Genomic DNA, 19,830 nt, shown 5'->3' with positions numbered 1-19,830 from the left:
CGTGTTTGCCAACATGCGAGAAATGGTTTGCCTCAGGCACACATATCGGACCCCTGGAGTAATAGCAAATAGGGGGCGAAAAACGAATTAAGGAAAGCGTGAAAAACGATGCAGAACTCCGCCTCTTAACTGATCGATACACGTGGCTAATTCCTCTGTGATGCATGTTAGTCGGCTTTTGTATTCTCGTTAATTTTTCATTGCTCTGCTTTTGCACGAGGACGAAGGAGCAGCAAGCAATAATTGGACGCCTTGCATGATGGGGATGATGTCTTCTACAAGCGCCGAATATTTAGCTATCTGTTATTTCTTGCGTTCTCTGTAGCTCTTTGCAGTGAGTTTTTCCCTTTGTTCTAAGGGTGCAGGGATTATCGTAGAAGTGCACTTTATATACGACTGCTTGGGTTTTCCCACGAAGTTTCGAAGACAAGGACATGCAAGCGAAAAAAAAAAATGATCACCGTGTTTTTCCACCCGTGCTCTAGCGGCTGTCATGTGTGCCGGGTTCGTTATTGGTCGATGCTTTGTGTGACTCGAGTTTGTGTGCTTGTATCTGTTATATGCCCTCGGAATAGCTTTCGGCTGATTTGGTTGCGATATCGTCCACCATCTGTACTCTCCGCTGCGGTGGCTCAACGGCTTGGCTAGTGGCTATTGAGCCAGAGCAGTCGGTTCGGCACGTCAACGGTACGCAGACCACAGTACACCACCTCACATAACCCGGCAGCAGCTGTCGTGCACCCTGCTGGGTTTCTGTGATGGACTTAGCTTCCGTGTTTTTTTAGCAGATGCATCAAACGAAAAGGAGATGGTGCTGGAAGAACTGACGCCGGGTCGCGCGAATTTGGCGGCTTTATGCTTCTTTTTTATGAACGTTTCTTGCTGCGTTTGCATTAGAACGCCCAGCTCCACAGAAAGAGTCTGCAGGTTGGTGGCGGCGTGTGAAGCCTCGACGCAAAAGAGGCAATGTAGAAAGATGGAATTCTGTCAACACCACATTGACTACCTCTCTTTACTTGCGGAGGAGAGAAAGGAGGGAAGAGGGAGAGAGAGTGGCGAGCGATGGGTGGCGAGAGTGCAGAGGGGGCACGGCGTGCCACATGGTGAGTTATGGACTGGATTACGTCATCCTATAGCATGGTCTCCGGGATATGATACTCAGCGGTCGCCGCTTCTCTGTCCGCTAATGATAGCGCATAACACTAATGCTAACGTATTCACCTTTGTCATTTTGGGAAATGTGCGCGGCATTTACTTTCCGCTCATCGTTAGTGATTCGGTTTCCCTCATTCACCCTCCGCACCAGTTATGTGCCCTCCTTGTCAGCAGGGGTGATGTAAACAGTTGGACGGCCTCGATGTTTCTGGCGGCGAGAGGACATTCTTGCACGTACAACATGCTGTGCCACGTGGTATATGTGAGTGCATATCGCATGAGAATGTTTTATGAGGTAACAAAAGACGCATACGCGAGAAGAAAAAAAAGCTCGTAGAAACACGCGGGGTTCAAAATAGGACAATGATACTCAAGTTGCTCGCTAGTTCCTCTACAACGCAAAAAGCGAACTTTAACTACGAATAGCTCTTATGAGCTGAAAAAAAAGTAATAAAATAAAGTACAAACGCAGCCGTCATCAGAATTTTCACACACGAACAGCAGAGCACCAGGGCCGTTTTCCTTTGTCTTCTTCTTATTTTTTTTTTTTACTTCTCCTTCTTCTTCTTCCTCCTGTGGGCGAATCACTGAAGGCTGGGAATACACACAAGTCAATTTCAAGCGCAGGCCGCGGTGTTTCTTCCATTCTTTTTTTTTTTTTTTTTTTTTTTTAGATCTTGGCATTAGTTTTCAATCGAGTCGAGGTAAGAAGTTCCGTTTCAAACTAATCTTCTCAACAATGAATTGATGCCTATAATCGGAAAAAGTTACATAATACAATTCCACTAACCCCAGATATTGGATGTATTTGTACCCGTTGTCCTCTTGAATAACGTCACAGAGATGCACATAGGTGCGTGCCCGGCGCTCTGGTGAAGGGCTTCGAATCCAACGGGCACCATCTTCCAGACAGATGTTTTTGCATACGAAGCGTAAGTGAACAATGCTCTGTGCGCATGACGGGAGCTTCTGGCGTCGCTTGGCATTAATGAGCTCTCTCGCTCCTAATATCGGCGACAGCAGGAAGCAGACTACCTGCTTAGTCTACAGCTACGCGCTGATTAGTTAGCTGCTGTTTGCATATGCCACACAATGAAGGATGCGGTGCGAGACCCTGTCATCGTTGTGATCAACTATCACACCCACAACGTCACAGAACTAACAGAGCGGTTGCGTGTGTGCCGCTAAACGAACGAGCGCGAAACAATCCAAAGAGTAACAAACGCTTTTTGTCCAACAACTAGTTTTGCGAAGAGAAAACGTAATTACGGAGCCCTTCGTTTCTGCATAACGCCGATGCCGCGAAAACATTCTTTCTCTATTCCTCTCAACACCGTCAGCAACAATCACTATAGGCTCTTATCGATCACAGGCAATGAATGAACGACCTCACACGCGTGCACAGAAAAAAGAAAAAAAAAAAAAGTGGGGAAATTAAAGCGGCCCGAACGGAGAGATGGATAGCTTTGCGTGGGCCGTCCTTTTCTGTTTTGATCTCGCATCCCAAGCACCGTGGCCGGCCTCAGTCGGAGGACGTGCGCACATCACGCGGCGAACACCTTTTGCACTCACCGGTGATGATAGCGAGATCGTCGGCGTTGATTGAGGTGACCCGATGCAGAGGAAAAAAGGGGCTGCTGGCGAAGTAACAGAACACGGGGAGAGGAGGCTGGACTACGGTTACGCTGCACTAAACTTCTACCAGAAGGCGCATCTGTCGGCGCCTCGACATTTCCATCCCCACTCGGCATGTGTCGCGCTCTGGTATACTGGCGACACGGCTGAATGCAGCGAATGCTGCACGCATTTGGCCTCTCGCTTTGCGCACGGAGAGCTGGCTCCGAGAAGGACGGCGCCAGAATGCGCATCCCCTCATTCTCTTCCTTCCTCTTCCGCCAGCGTCTCCGCCTGAACGGGTATCGACAAGTCATTGGTCCATCCATCTTTGGGCGCTCTTTGTTTCGGCCGATTGAATGATGCGACCTCAGTTCCTTTCTCTTTTTTTTTTTTTTTTTTTTTTCGTCGGCGCCGATTTCCCCGTGCAGGACTGATTTCGAGGATGGATGTTCGTGCTACTTCCGCGACGTCTTCCCCTCTGCCTTTAGCTGTTCGCGTGTGCTGGTTTCCAAGGCAGACACAATGATTCCTTTGCGTTGTACTATGTGTGATTATAACGAGGAAGCAGATGAGCGTGTAATAAGTGAGATGTGTGCGGAACTTGTCTTACAAGAGACGCTTGCAGATGAGGTGAATAAAGCCTCGTACACTTTTGGGAACTGTACACGGATGTTTAGACACGCTAACTTCGCGGTCGTACTAGCCTATTTAGGTAAGGTAGCTTGAGTTGTAGGCTTCACTTAAAATGTTGTGAGCATATTCCACTTCTAGGAATTCCGATCGGCAGATTACACCATCTACTCCGTTTCTCTTTGCCAACAATTATGGGAAAATGAATGATAGAATTAAGCAGTTGTGCATTTGCTACGTCGCAAAGGTGCTCGGATATCCCATAGCTCTACTGCGCTTGCCTTTGCCCGCTCTTATCTTTCCAGAGGGAACGTGGTGTTCTTTCGATGCATACCTTTAGATATGTGGTGGTTGTTTATAGATAACAACCCACGCAAAAGATAACAATGACGTGCCCTAATTGACGTGTCATTTATTAATTAATGATCGAGTCTATATTAAGGGAGCGTGTGCAGTGCATACAATACTTAAAATGACACGAGCTGAGGTATAAATTCCAAACAACTACTGCTCCCTCAGTAAAAATTGGTTCTCTTCGTGGCTATACTTTGCCCTTTGTTCGGCAGCAAAAGACGCATTTATCGGCAAGAAAATTGGTTTTAGAAATCTTCGCGCCAGTTGATTCAAATTCATGGTGTAGCGTGTCCTCTGAGATCCGCGTTAAAGGCGTCGACGCACGCATTTTACTTGCGAAATCGACCGATGATTTAATTTCTTGGCAAGTTTATGAAAGATCCCTCTTTTTTATTATTTGAGACGTTCGCCATTAGGCATAGGGAAAAAGAAAGAGGCGGGAGTAGAAGAAAGAGGAAGGAAAGTAAACTGGACTCTCTCAATGATTAGAAGAAGTTCCCGATAATCTGGTTATCTAGTATCCACTCGTGGTATAGTCGCATTCAAGGTCCCAGAGCTAGCCTGCTTTCCTTAGGTAGCGCTGTCTCACGGATACCGTACCTGGGCAGATCTTTTCTTTGAAAGTAGTACCTTCGTGATTAGAACCCTGTACCTTTTCGATGCAGGACCATAACGCAAGAGCCAACTACAGGAAAACGCACTGTGGAGAGACGCGACAGGACACTGCCTATATACAGTGTGTATCCCTAGTCGGCTTCTGTTTTTCGGGCTAAGAACCAATTAGCTCTATAGTTTCGGATTCTTTTGCGATGCAGGCTATCTTCTATTGCTCTCAGGCGTTTTCTGCGATGTTTGCATGGTCCGTGCGCACATTTACTTGGAAAGAGCGTACGCTGGTCGCTCATAGGATGCGAAAGCATGCATGAAGCCTGATTGGTGGCGAGGAGCAGTGAACGGCCTTAGTAATTTACTTGACGTAGAATGAGAGCTGCTCAAAATCACATTGGGAAAAGCTGGCGCCACCGCCTATGCCAGTTCCTCAAAGAGGGCTGCATCCACCAAGGACATGGCGCCAAGATCAGCGTTGGGACGATTATACGTGGATGCTGCTGCGGTCTCGTGGTTACGTTGCTAAGAAGTGACATAGCTACCGCAGCACTGATCTTCTCTACACTGCGCGGAATACATTCTTTCAAATTGTTTTGGTTATTCAAAGGATTGGGCACGAGTGAATGTCAAGCATTCTTCCCCATTGAGATTACCACACCATATATTGCAGTTTTGCCTCTGGAAAAGTAGTGTTGTTACTATTGAATCTTACGTTTTCGGACCAAAATTACCCATGTCAAATACGAAGTCTAATAATTTCTGCATGCCCTGGATGGTTGATATGCGGCGTCGCCACGCAGTTGCTTTCAGCGTGACAATTAAGACACTATGAACGTTGCACCGATGGAGGGGTCACGCGCAGAGAATGGACTGCACGCGAACGCTGCGTGTGAAATCGTGATTGGCGAGTTCCGGCGCGCCCGAAAATGCATGCGGCACGCTTTGTTGTCCTAATTCGAATTGCGTGCACACAATAAACATTCTCCCGCCCTCACTTCAGTTCCGTGCCGAAAAAAAAAAAAAGAAAGAAAAAACATATTACGAATGAACAGTCTTCCTCGCATAGGAGTGCTTCTAGCGCGTGCAGCGTGTATCCTTCTGCTTTCTCACTGCTTGCTCAGAAGGCTTCCGCATCGAGGCAGCGGTCCAGCTGCGTGGTAGGCGAGAAAAGCGAAATGAAAAACGAGGCAAAGAAGAAAGAAGCAATCGAATTCCGACTCATGCACCTGCGAACAGGCGAATGATTCGCGCGTGTTTCCCGAGATGCAGTGCCCGATACACCCAAAAAATACGGACCCTCACGACCCACGCAGTGCCCATAAGAGATCTGTTATTACCTCTGGAGCACACGAAACAAGGCGAACGTTTTGTCTTCCTCTTTAGTGCCACTTGGTCGGGGGATCGTTTTGGCCCCTACTAACCCCGGACTGCCGGCCGCGGGGCGTTGTCTACCGCGCGGAGAGACCGCTCCCCTCGCCCAGTCTACTACAGGCGAGGTCGAACCGCGTGGAGGTAGCATGCCGCTGCAGCAGACGACAGGGGCGCCGTCCGTGAAAGGCCGCAGGCAAAGAGAAAAAGAGACTTAGGGAGAGAGAAAGATCGGGCTGTTCGGCTGAAACACCGGAAAACGCAGAAACCTTTTCAATAGGTCGAGCGAGCGGCAAAGCACAACACGCACTCACACACGCCTACAAACGGTGCATGCATGGACGCGGCGCACGCTACAGCGAGAGGTCTCCTGCCCTGCGGGGACCCTGTACGAAGGCGAAATCAAAGAAAACGAGCGCTCTGTAATTTGGGACTGCAGCCTGAACGGACTCGCTGCCGCTGCCTCTGTACTTTATGCCGCGTGATTCTGTTCAGAAAAAAAAAAGAAAAAAAAGAAAAAAAAAAGAAAAGAAAAAAAAAAAAACACTGTTCAAAAGCACCGCGGCTAGTGAAAAAACCGGGTCGGGTCGTCTTTGGGAAGCGAAAAGTAAGACGTGAGCGCACGTAACCGGAGGGGGCACTGGGTGCGTGAGCAGATAAAATAAAGGCAGATGAGTTTCGCATTGTCGGAAGTGAAGGACTTGTTGGCCGGGCTGGACCGTATACCGCCGTTCGCCGAGGTCCTTTCACCACAGTGTGCGCGGTGCGAAAGTAGCAACAATAGAAGCTTGATTTTCTCGAGCGGCAAGAAGAATTTCGCTCCCAATATCACGGTTTACCCTAAGCTTATTCTCTTACCGGATTAATCAAATGTTCGAGACCGCTATTTAAGGCACTGTGGTCAAATGTCACCGGCTGTTCGCAGTTTTTTTCGGTGGCAAGAATGAAATCTGACCGAAAGAAAAAAAAAAAAAATGTCAGGCCAGAGCCTTACTTTTGGTCTTACTTGAGATGTTATAGAGCTCTGCGTTGACTATTCATCCTTATTGCTCTCTAAATTCGAGCTGAGTCAAGTCGAAATTACCTAAGTGTCGCTGATGGATGACGTCATACAACTACGTGACGTAAACGGTGATCGCTGATCGCGGTGCCTCTTTGTGAATGAATGAATTAATTAATAATGAATGGTCTGACTTCGTTTGTAATGTTTAGCTCCCCGAAGCTACTCGGGCTATGAGAGACGCCATAGTGGAGGGCTCCGGAAATTCCGACCACCTGGGATCCCACAGTAAACGGGCGCCTTATTTTCGCCTGCATCGAAAAGCGGCCGCCGTGGCTGGATTTCGATCCCGCGTCTTCAGGTTCACCAGTCGAGTGCCATAACCACCAATCCACCGTGGCTAGCCAATGAATGAATGAATTATCAGACAGAAGGTATGCAGATACGAAATATATATCAGAGAAGCCGACGGGACGCTTGAAGGAGAGTGCAGAGGGCCCTATTTGAGCAACACGATTTGTTACTTCCCCCCTCCCCCCCTCGCACACAACACACGCACACACACCCTTTTCCTTTTCATGCTTTCGCCATAGCCCTGCAGCTGTAGTTCCACTGCCCTCCCATTCTCCATCGGATCTGGTATCGAACCTGGACATCCGGAATATGTGGTATTATGCTACAACCGTGCGACGTGCTGCGTTGCCCGTATATGGACCCATCCCGAGACCCGCAGTGTTATCCTCAGAAGTCTTGTGTCGAAACACGTGTATGCGGTTTGTCAGACTAACGCCGCTGAACAACCGGATGTCTGTCTACACCGGCGCTTGTAACTCATATTTAATGTTCCAAACCACGCGCACATATTCCCAGCAACCTCAGCATTGATCTCGATCACTTTCCGCATCTCGTGCGCTGTGAAAATCGCTCTTACCCGCAGCGCTACGACGAAGCTGCCGAGCGTCTCACGCATTTCCCTGAACCCCGAACGCCCCCAGTTCGGTCTCCCAGCTGTGGCAGTGCTCTGGGATATTTACTGCCACGCAAACTGAGATTTAAGGCCTTGTGCCTGGGGGAAATTATTATTTTAGCCAAGCAGAAGCGCCAAATGTCGGCTCTTTGCATTTCGCGTTTTGCGTGTCGCACAAAGTAGTCCTAGTCACGCAAGGGCGTTTATACATCCTCGACCACCTCACTTACTTCGGCCCCATAGATGTCTGGGAACGACAACTTGAACCCCGCCCAAGAGTCGCACGGGAGCAGTGGGCCGCCGATGGGGACTACCCGTTCTTTTCTCGCGATGGCATTTCAAGCAGAATGATTTCGCCTCATTTTCGCGCGCAAACGGCTCGCCGGTGCGCCCGCGATAATGAAGCGATTCCCGGAACGGCGTCTTGGTTTGCGTCGAGAAGGAGCAAACATGCGAGTCGGAATCCATTGTCGACACGGTCACCCGCATACCGAACACAACGGTATTCTATAGCATTGTATATGCAGGGAATGAAAACTGCCACTGCGCCAGGTATACCTCCGCAGCAAATACATCGCAAGCTTCTGTTTCTTCTGGGACGACAGGAGTAATGACATTGTGTAGCTGCCTGTAGACAAGTTGCAATTAAAGACAAAGGTCGCACAAGTGATTAAAAAAAAAAAACGTGATGAAAGGTGAATGTGTAAGTGATGAAAAGCTATTTCGTGAGCTGTGCGATGAGTTTCACGGCATTGAAAATAAACTGCATTGAATTGAATTTGTTCCCCTATTCTGAATAGCGCACAAGTCTCGATTCAGAATCACTGCCAAGATCAGATCAACATGTGGTTGTCTAAATTCGCATTCAAACGTGCAATGCTTGTGTTTACTTCGATCGTAAGAAATGTGTGGTCCAATGTATTTCTTCGATAAAAATATTTGCGGGCACTTCAGCGCCGCCTCGAGGCTTATGACGAAATAGCTGCCTGTGGTCTTCTCCACTTATACGCATGCTTATTAGCGTACAGTCGAAAGATGCCTCTTTGCATGAAACACTGCACTGCATACATATAAACTCCCGTTTATTCCCCAGCCGTTCAAACATGCCTTGTTTAGCCTAGGGCGCGCAACGTGCCAGGCTCCCAAATCAGAGTTCGCTAGTTGGAATCCCGCCTGAAACCGGAAAATTCTTTAAATGTAATCAGTTACTTTATAATGTTAAACGATTTGAGACAGGCGGCGGCTTTTATTTCGAATTACATATCGTGTTTGAATAGATTTCATTCCTCGCGTGACGTCACGTCTAACGTAAGCATTGTGGCTTTTCTGAATTCCCCGCGCTAGGTCATGTATCTTTAGCGTCATGACCCTATCGACCAATCAGAATTTCCGCGTCAAAACGCCACAGCTTGCTTTTTGCGGCGCACGCTCCTTAACGCAACATGTTAAATCTTTTCAATGAATTCAAAAATGTGCGATTTTTTTTTTTTTTTTTTTTTTTTGAAGTGGTGGGATGCTCTTTCGTCATCAAATTCGGCCCTGCCCGACATGGTGCCGAAAGGGCCGCAAATGTGATGTACTAGTCTCGAAAGTACAAAAAAGAAAGAAAACAGAGAGCAGAAAAAAAAAAAAGAACTTAAGGAGGAAAATGCGCTGTTCGTGAAACGCAAGTTGGGATAAAGCCTAAACAGCGAGAAGTGAAAGCTGGAATCGAGCGGATAAAGAAGACTGGCAGATTTTAACGGCGGCCCTTTCTGCGAATCGTACATGACCCAGGCACAAGCCAGGGGAAGCAGAAACCGCCATTCTGTGACGGTGCCTCAGCCGCCAAACAATACCTTGACAGCACGCACTTGACCTTGGGGGCAACCCGTAGGAGGGCAGCAGCACGCCGCCTTCATGCTGCTCGCTGCCCCGGAAACATGTTAGGGACCCCACCCCCCATTTTTCTCTCTCTTTCTTACCTGCGGCGCTTCGCAGTGCTACGCACTTGTAGGGTGTAGTGTACACGGGTCCCGCAGTATGGAACACATTCTTCCTCTTCGGCTGCATTCTTCTGACGGTTCTCACCTCTTCTGCGCGGGCGCGCATTCTTGGTGTTGCGCGCACGGCAAATGTTCTAGGCGCCTCCACGCACTTCTGTGGGGCACAAAAGAAAAAAAAAAATAACAAGGAAGGAAAGATGGCAGGGGGGGGGGGGGGGGTGCATGAAGGAAGGGGCTTCACGAGAGACGAGTACGTCCTGTGCCCATTATGTAGTTCGGTTTGAGGCGTCTGAAAGAGCCACGCCCCGGCGGACAGCGCAGTGAGTGGTCCACGTGTGGAGACTGCTATAATCGAAAGCTTGTGCAATGGGCAACCGCTATTGGAGTTCAGTAGAGACATCAAAGAGGAAAGACGGTGGCTTAATTCACTGCGTATTGCGCTCGCCGCCGAAGGAAGCAGTTGTAGTTCTTCAAAGTCCTGCGGGGTATTCTTGGGGAGTGGGATACCGGACGCGGGTGATGCCGGCCTATGTCGTGGCGGCACTCTTGGCGTCCGGGGGAGATCGAATGTGGGGAGGGGGTAGTTCATAATGGCCAGCCCCAAGCAGACCGTTGATACCTAATAACGCGTCATAGTGTACGCCTCTCAATCAAGCACGCTTGTATGTAGAGAGGGCGGTCTTACGAATATATCGGTTGAATATTATTTCTTTTTTTGCTTTTCTCGGATATGTACTTTAAAAACTAATAGAGAGACCACAGTAGTGTCGATCCCGGCAGGTTTTACCGCAGGGCTAACATTATGTGCATCGTGTGTAAAAGGGGGAGACTAGGCGATCTGCCATGATTGAACTCGCCTTTGGAATTGACGGCCTTCGATTTCGCGAAATAAATAGTTGATTACTTAACATTAATTAAACTAACGCCTAATCATTAAACCCTCTAACGTACAGATCACTCCGAGGGATCTCTGACAGCTTTTAAAATAAAAATCTTTGAACAGTAAAAAAATACCACCGCCTTAACATAAGTAGGCATAAATACAGCGCAGGTCTCCGCCTTTGAAGTCACTTCAAAACATATAGGGATTAGAACAGCCAAGACGAATACCACTGAGTCACAAGGAGCTAAGTAAGTTAAATAAAACTAAAACTCATGCATGCGTGCCTAATAAAGAGCACACAGATATGTTGCTACAAAACATATCAATGCCGTCCACACAAACGGAATCGTGGCAATTTTGAAACAACCAAGTTAATAGAATCACAATATTTCAATGTATTGTAAAACCGCACACAATCATAAATAACTGGCAGCGTATTGGTACTATAGGCTTGAAATATTCAAAACTCACGATACATAAGGAATCAGATGTTACGAATATAAATAAGTACTGTCACTGACCCCCGTTACAGCTCGCGAAATGATAGCAAAAAGCACACCTGAAGCACAAAGAACCAGTTTTATTCCACGCTATTCATTGTATATGTTCGTCGAGATCCATCACGTTAGGCATTTGTGACGGTATTTATTTCCGAATTCACCGCAAACAGATGAAAGTGAAATGGAATTAAGATTCCCTTCTTTGTTTACCATAACTTGTGACGACCCTAGACAAAACAAGCGTTTATACAGCATAAAGGTCAGTACTCTTCGTGTTTTTTTAAAGTAATATGTATAATAATATGTTATTATTATTATTATTATTATTATTATTATTATTATTATTATTATTATTATTATTATTATTATTATTATTATTATTATTATTATTACTACTACTACTACTACTATTCTGCGCACTGTGCTGTACTGCAGACTGATGTTAACCTGCGCATAAATGCTCAAGCCTAAGTGCTAAATCGCTGCGCTAGGTGTTCTGTATGGAGTGACTACGAAAAATGCTCATCTAAGGTAGTGAAATTGTTTGAAAAGGTCAACATTGGTACATTTATAATTTCGGCACTATGTATATCAAGCTTGGATGACAACTTTTGCATAAGGGCTGTGGAAACATAGTAATCGAGCATTTTTTGTAATGGTCGGTGATACTGTTATTAAGCAAGTCGTAACTTTATAAGCATCTTGCTCCAGACAGGTTGAGTGCCGTGTCATCCGCATACTGACACAGAAGATGCAACTGGGTAGGGACATTTATTAAAATGGAAGGCAGCTAGAACGGATTCCTGCGGAACTCCATATTTTACTGTAAGTATTCCCATACAAAAATTTCCTATGGTCAGCTATAGAAAATCCTTTTTATGGTCGGCTATAGAAATTTGGCCCAAATATCTATAGCCGCTTCTATGACTGTCTTTAGGTTTTTTTATAGTCTGCTCTATAGAAGTGTTTAAGCTATTTTATAGACTTATGGCTCCCTATGTACTGCAGGCTATAGCATTTTCTATGGTCGCATACAAACGTTCATCGCCAGCAATAGAAAATCCCGTGTATTGTCGGCTATAGATATTTGGCCCAAAAAGCTATAACCTGCTATAGAAGTCTATATGGAATATTCTGGTGTCCTAATATAAGTATTTGCAGTCTTTAGCATTTTCTATGGTCAGCTATAGAATATTCGCGTGCGCGTGCGTGTGTGTATGTGCGTGCGTTGTGTTTGTGTATGCGCAAGTGTGTATGTATATGTGTATCATGCTCTATATCTTCGGACGTTTATTTTCAATTCGATTAATAAATAACTGAAAATTGGCCAGCCGTCCCCACGACTAAGACCATCATGGGTCGGAGGTACTCACTGCAGGCGTATTTGCATACGGCGACAGTGCTCCCACTAGTTATACCAAGATTGTAACGTAATCCATTTGTCGTACAGCGTTGTAGTTGACTACATACGGTTTCTCGTTGCATACAGCACAAAACTCTTAATCAAGCTAGAGTACAAGTTGCGCGAGGGATTCGAACCGACGATATATGTACTTTCATATAAGAGTGTACGCCTACTGGTCTATAGCTTTTAGTATATACAATATTCTATAGCCAGCTGCAACAGGTTATATGACTTGCAGTCTGTAGCGTTAGAGGCATTGACATTTCTATAGACGGCTAAAGATAACTTTATGGCTACTAGTCTATAGCTTCGAGAGCATGCACTTTTCTATAGCCAGTTAAAACAGCTTATATGACTTGCAGTCTGTAGCTTTAGAGGCATTGACATTTCTATAGACAGCTAAAGATAACTGTATGACTACTAGTCTATAGCTTCAGGAGCATACACTTTTCTATGGACAGCTAAAGCAGCTTATATGGCTATCAGTCTGTAGCTTTAGAGAAATTTAAATTTCTATAGACAGCGAAATATAACTGTATGACTAATAGTATATAGCTTTAGGAGTATACTCTGTTCCATAGCCAGCTAAGCAGCTTATATGGCTTGTAGTCTGTAGCTTTAGAGACATTCACATTTCTATAGACAGCTAAAGATATCGGTGTTACTAATATCCTATAGCTTCAGGAGCATAAATTTTTCTATAGCTTGCTAAAACTGATTCTATGGCTTGTAGTCTGTAGCTTTAGAGGTATTCAAATTTCTATAGACAGCTAAAGATAACTGTATGTCTAATAGTCTATAGCTTCATGGACATATGGTTTTCTATAGTTAGCTAAAGAGATTTTGTATGGTCCAGAAGCTATAGGCAAAGTGGTATAGAATTTTCTATAGCTGTCCATAAATATTTCAATGATGCTTTATAGCCGACTATAAAAGTTCATAGAGAGACATAGCTGGCCATAAACTTTTCCATTGAAGTACATAGACCATTTTTGTATGGGTTGCGCTATTAACGCTGCTTACGCTAACAATCTGTTGCCTGTCATGAAAAAAGCCGCAAACCATTTGTCCATATGGCATAGGAATCGTCATGTGAAATCCTTTAAGTAGTAAATTAGGATCGGCAATATTAACCACCTTTTTTAGATCCAAAGATAAACTACCTATCTTTTAACTTTTAAGTGATAGGAAGCGTGCAGAGTGGGTCAGAGCAATAACCAAAGTTACTGATACTCTAGTGGAAATTAAGAAGAAGAAATGGGCATGGGCAGGACATGTAGTGCGAAGAGATGACCGATGTAAGGGTAACAAATTGAACTCCAAGCGAGGGAAACCGTACCAGGGGGCGGCAGAAAACTAGGTGGGTGGATGAGGTTAAGAAGTTCGCAGGGGTCAACTGGATGCATCTAGCACAGGGCCGGGTTAATTGGAATAATATGGCTTTCGCCCCTGCAGTGGGTATACAGTCTGGCTGATGCTGATGATAAGCTAACACGATTTTGTGATTGTTTATAGCAGCATGTATTCACACTGTCTGTATTCAGTAGTGCTGCGGTACACACACGAAACCATGCTGGTTGGTTATGTGATGAAATATGCAACATTTTGAGGGGGGAATCGCGAAAGACAGCGGTAACGCGAGAGACGAAACGAGCTCAGCATGTCCCCTCTCGCTCTGCCGCTGTGTCTCGCCTTTGAGAACGTTGACCCAACTTCACCCATGCTTCTGCAGAGTCGTTATCAGTCAACTCAGTCATCATCATCACCATCATAATCATCATTTCTTTAGCTACCTCGGCCCACTGCAGTACGAAGTCCTGTTTTTCTGCACTGTTTTCCAAACAACCCTGTGCTATAGAAGCTGCGGACGCCGTCATCTTTCAAACTTCCTGACTTCAACCGCCCGCTCGGCTGTCTAACATCCTGCAAACTCTTTGTTCGCTAGAAATCCCGTCGACCTCCTATGGGACCATCGGCTGTCAATTTACACGCCTTTCCCACACCTATTTCCTTTCGCTGAGCTAGAGAATACAACTCTAGAATCGCATTTCCTTCGACGTCCGAAGTGCGTCCCTCAGCTTCCGGCGCATCACGACCCACACATAGTTCAACCGTGGGCCAGATGGCGCCTTATGCAAAACAGCCGGCTCGCGCCTCTCTGTTGCTTCCTAACGACGTCCACGGTGCATCGATGGGCGTGTGCGCGGCACGCACGACTCCTCCGCGCTGCCTCCCTCGCCTTCTCGAGGGGAACGCGAGGCGAACGCCGCCATCTTCGCGAGAATGTCTTGGCGGAGGCGGCCGCGTAGATAATGCGCGCTAATTGCAGCACGACTTCACCTTCTCATAAAAAAGGAAGGAGGAAAGAGGGACTGATCTAGTTCATAAGGCGTGTGCATCTGCGAAAGCGGCAGTGTCGCACGCTGTATTAATGTACCAGGTGCCTGAGCGTGTTAAATTTTGGGAGGCACTGACTTGTTGACGTAGAAAAGCATTGGTGGGCGTTGCTCTTCCAGACCACAGGAAGAGCCCCTTATTTGGTGAAAACTCATTTCACGGCTCCGACTCGGCAATTAGGGCGCTCAGTGTGAGGACAAGGGTTCAGTACCAGCCGTGGTGGCCACTTTTAGACGCAGACGATAACAGCGATCGTTAAAGATTACCAGGTGATCTAAATTAATTAGGCTGACCTCGCCAATACTACGTCCTCCGTAGCCCTTGTCGCGTTGGGAGGTTAAAGCACATATACTATGTCGCACCATTCCGGCTTCGATCGGCGTAGTAGGTTGTTGCCTAATCATGTAGGCTGCATGCTGTCTACACGCTATATTGCACATATACTCATTCATCGTTATCACTATACTCAATACCACGGCTCCTATGGGCACTATCACCACAAATTAATTATTACTCAGGCTTATACACGATCGACGATAAACGACCGTGCATCAAGCCTTCTGCATAATGAAATGCCCCTTGGTATTGTTGTGGCTGTAGGAAGAAGGAAAAGAAAATGCACGGGCCTGCTACTGGCTCTGTAGCTGAGCCACCTCCGCTGATTGATTTACAGGAAGGGAAAGGCGCGGTAACTGTCTCACTTGCTTTCTGTGGACACCTCAACCGCGCCGTAAGGGAAGGGAGTGAAAGTGGAAAGAAAGAAAGAGGAGCCGTAGTGAAGGGCTGCGGAGTAATTTCGACCACCTAGGGATCTTTAACGTGCGCTGACATCGCACAGCACACGACGCCTCTTCGTTTTGCCTCCATCGAAACGCAGTCGCCGAGGTCGGGTTCGAAGCCAGGTACTCCGGCACAGTAGTCGGGCGTCTTACCACTGCACCACCCCGGCGGGGCACCTCCGCTGCCTCGTGCAGACAGAAGAGAAAATAAAGAAAGAAAAGGAAGAGGGAAAGAAAGACGCGCGCCGCAACAACAGCCGTCGTCCACCACCAAAGTGGTGGCGGGTGCAATGACGGCCTACAACAGATAAAAATTCGGTGGCAGGCTAGCCCCCGCCGCAAGCAGCGGTGACCTACCTGCCCCAGCCCCATCAGGGTAGCAGCTATATATACCTGATTGCTACTGCAGACACCACGCATCATGCACCGATTAGGTGTTACACAAGCCAACAATGGTGTGGTAATTCGGCCCATAGGGCGACCTAAGCATTAAACCAGCATCAAGCCAGCATCAAGGCTGTTGATGTGGGCGGAGGAAGCCGCGGCTAGGCACGCACTGGACGCCACAACCGGCAGTCCGAAGGATGCCCGCAACGCTGCTATAATTTTTTTTATTTTTAGCCTTCATAACCACTGCCGTCACCCGTGTGTTAGCTACGCAATGATTATATATATAAAAGATCCCCAGGTGGTCGGAATTACTCCGGATACGTCCACTACGGCGCCCCTTTCTCTTCCCGCTTTCACTCCCACCTTCCTCCCTTGCCTTACAGCGCGGTTCAGATGTCCACGGATGTGTGTGACAGATACTGCGCCTTTCCTTTCGGGATCGAACCCGGGTACTCCGATACAGTAGTCGGGCATCTTAATCACTGCACCACCACGGCGGGGTGCGATGCTTGAAGGAAGGAAAAACTTTATTCAGCCCTATGTTGTTTTTGCGCGGTTTTTTGGGGCGCCTCCAGAGCTCCTTGTTGCATCCCCAGGAGTCTCCTCCGTCGACCTCGTCCACTTCCACCCAATGGCGGGCTGCCCGCAGTCCATGGCTCCGCTGGCCACTACCACCCGTTGAGTTCGCTGTACTAGACCTTGCTGGTCTTCGCAGCGGTCGCTGGATAGCAGGAACGCGCGGTGGTTGTCTTACTTCTGGGTGGACACCTCAAGCACGCCGTAAATGAAGGAGGGAAGGTGTAATTGAAAGAAAAGAGGACAAAATGACTGAGAGGTTTAACCGTGCTAAACCTTGTAAGGTGAAGCGAAAGCGTGGTTTTACTTAGTTTTGCTTTTGGTTGGGCATAAGTTTAGAAGTGGGCAGACATGGTTTTGAAGCGATTAAATTAGCGACGCTATGGATTCGAGGACGCCGTCAACTACGAGGGAACACGTGGTGCCGTATGTGCCATCAAAGGTCAAAGGTTAAGTGATGGTACACCATAGGTGGTAACATGGCTAAGCGATATAGCAACACTGTGACCTCTGCTCGTTGAAGGTCTAGCGGCCTGCCAGGTTGACATTGGCTGATATCACGTAGCGAATTAAGCTTTTGATTCAGAAGAGTTCGCATAGTGGAAGTTTTCGCAATAATTCAGACCACCTGGCGATCTTCACCATGCACTGACGTCGCAACACCAGGGACCGCGGGGAGTGGACCACGTGTCCATAGGGCCCGCGAGGGCGGCTGATAGCTGCAGGCCAGGATAGCAACAGCCAGATGTGACTGCTGACTTGTCTCGCCACGACTTCTCCGGGTGGATGCGCTGAACAGGATACAGGCAGCTCCGTCGGAGCAGGTGGTGGTGGTGAAAACGTTTAATAAAATATGGAGTTACATGAAGGTTGCTCTGGGGTCAGGCTTAGTGCCTTTCCCCTCACAAACACTAGGTGGAGTCCCTAGTACGGGACCCCAGTGGCTTCCGCTGCCGCCATTGCTCTTTTGACCAAGGCCTTTTGGGCTTTCAGGTCGGAGCAGGCGAGTAGGTTCGCCTCCCAGTCCTCCCGGATGGGGTTTGGGTTAGGTGCAAAGGCAGGGTTGGAGGGGCACGCCCACACCATCTGGAAAAGGTCCGAGGACATTTCCCCGCAGTGCGGGCACTCCCCGGAGAAGGCACTGTCAAAGTGTTTAAGTGACGTCGGGCACATCATGGTATTCGTAAGGAGGCGAAGAAACAAGCGTTCCTCCGCTCTTGTTAACCCTTTACACGGGTTGGGGTAAATATTGTGTCTGTTTTGGTACAGCTGCGTAATTTCTCTGAAAGTGTAGGCTGGTGTGAATTCTTCTGAGGAGGAAGGAGACGAGGTTGCCCGGTTAGAAAGCGCGCGGGCGGCGGCATCTGCTGCCTCGTTTCCTCCTAGCCCAGAATGGGCCGGAGCCCAGACTATGAAGCGGCGGGACGGACTTTCCACGTACGAGCTGTTTTGCAGTAGTCGGTACGCCAGGTCCGAGCTGTTTTGTCGGAGCAGGCAGCAGCGAGACGATGTGCAAAGGCGAGTCCAGTGAACCTGCATAACTGCCAGAACGCTCTCCGCATGCCTTTAACGAAAGTCACGGGAGAGGAGCAGCGGCATGCGCACGGGCCTCGTGGCGCTCCGTACAATGCTCACTAGCAAAACGTGTCATGCGGCTGTAAAACGCAAGTGAACAAGGCCCTTTCTTGAGTTAAACGAGACTGCTCAGTTCGTGCGAGGATACTAAAAAAAAACAAGTGGGCAGCAATGTGCTCCCGCTTTACAACACCACGGTCCTGACGTAGGGCTTCGATCTACCAAGTTATAATGACTTTCGCCTAATCGCACTCTAGTGGTCCGAAGTGTCCTCTAGAATTTTTTTCATAGTGCTTGTAAATGGTTTTTGACCAAAAACTCTTGTCGCGCCAGAACTATAACAGAAAATTCGGAATCTATAGGCTCACCTTACAAGGCTATCGCGCAGCAGTCGTGCGCGTAAACATTTTGAAGATCCCCACGTTTCTATGGAGGTGAAAAAGCATCCTCGTGCTGTGGAATGTCAATGCACGTTCGATCTCCAGGCGCTAAAAAGAAAAAAAGAAAAAAAAAGAAAAAAGCTATACTGGGCATCTGATTTGAGCTAGCTAGGCAAAGCCTGATTGGAAAGCATGAGTCAACATGGAGCTAAATGATTTTGTTAGAACCGGAACTTTGTCATTGATGTGAGTGAATTCAGCTCGTGAGCACAAATGTATCACCAATACAGATCTCATGGAACCTCCTACACCATGGCTAAGTTAGACTGAAACACTTCAGCACGTAAAATTATCTCGCCGGGTCTGCCCTCCACCGGCTAAGACAAAGGGGAAGAGGTACACCTCCGCAAGCTACAGACCAACACTTTTAACAACCCACGAAGACTACACGTCCAGAGCCATTTGACTCACAATGCAAATTCTGCGGGCAGAACGCGGACCTGCCAACGAAATCAGACTATCACTGTTTATAACCAGCCAACGCAGGAAGGGGATCAGCGGAAAAAAGAGAATCCATGGGAGCGGATGGACGCTCCGGCTTCACGTTACCTGCACACAATTCGAGAGTGCTTATTTACGAAATAAAGGGAACCCATGGGAGCGGATGGACACTCCGGCTTCTCGTAACCTGCACATAGTTCGAGAGTGCTTATTTATGGAATAAAGAAAACCCATGGTAGCGGTCTCGTGTCCGCTCCCATGGGTTCTCTATGCGATCCCTAGGCAGGTTTACCGAACTCGGGGAAAGTCCCTTTTGGGGGCTGATGAAGATTGTTAGGTTTAGTCCTCAACAGTGATGCTCTATTCTGTAATCTAAAATTCCTTCGGCCAGGCTAAACTATAAACCTGGCCTTTTAACTCTGCATCAGTTTGGAAAAGCTAGCAGGTTAGGGAAAAAGAAGCGAGGTAATTCCTGTTCCTAAAATTCCCCGCACAACCGAGCTAACTCGCCTAATACTGAATTTAAGCACTTAAAGTTCCCCGAAACAAAGAAAAAAAAAATTGCCCGAATTTGACATCACCGCTGAAAATAGTACACACTCTAAGAACTGGAACTCTTATTTCAAGAGTCAAACAGCCTAATTACTCCTGCAGATCTCACTTTACTCCTGCCATATGCGAGGAAGAGTGAAATGGCCTTTCAATCTTCCAAGAAAAAATGAGTAAAGTGAACATTCTACTCCTGCAGATTTAGATAGC

At 47.4% G+C, this 19,830-nt stretch overlaps 1 protein-coding gene across 1 annotated transcript in view; it reads left to right on the top strand.

The window, feature by feature from the left end:
- LOC146197846 (protein madd-4-like) overlaps positions 1–19,830 on the top strand; it is a 261,142-nt gene that overhangs the window by 125,785 nt on the left and 115,527 nt on the right. The window lies entirely within an intron of this gene.

This window comes from Amblyomma maculatum, chromosome 2 (assembly GCF_055883805.1).
Source record: "Amblyomma maculatum isolate TAMU_Amacu chromosome 2, ASM5588380v1, whole genome shotgun sequence".
Taxonomy (NCBI): Eukaryota; Metazoa; Arthropoda; class Arachnida; order Ixodida; family Ixodidae; genus Amblyomma; species Amblyomma maculatum.
The sequence above is the reverse complement of the archived record's forward strand: the minus strand, read 5'-3'. Positions and strand labels throughout refer to the sequence as shown.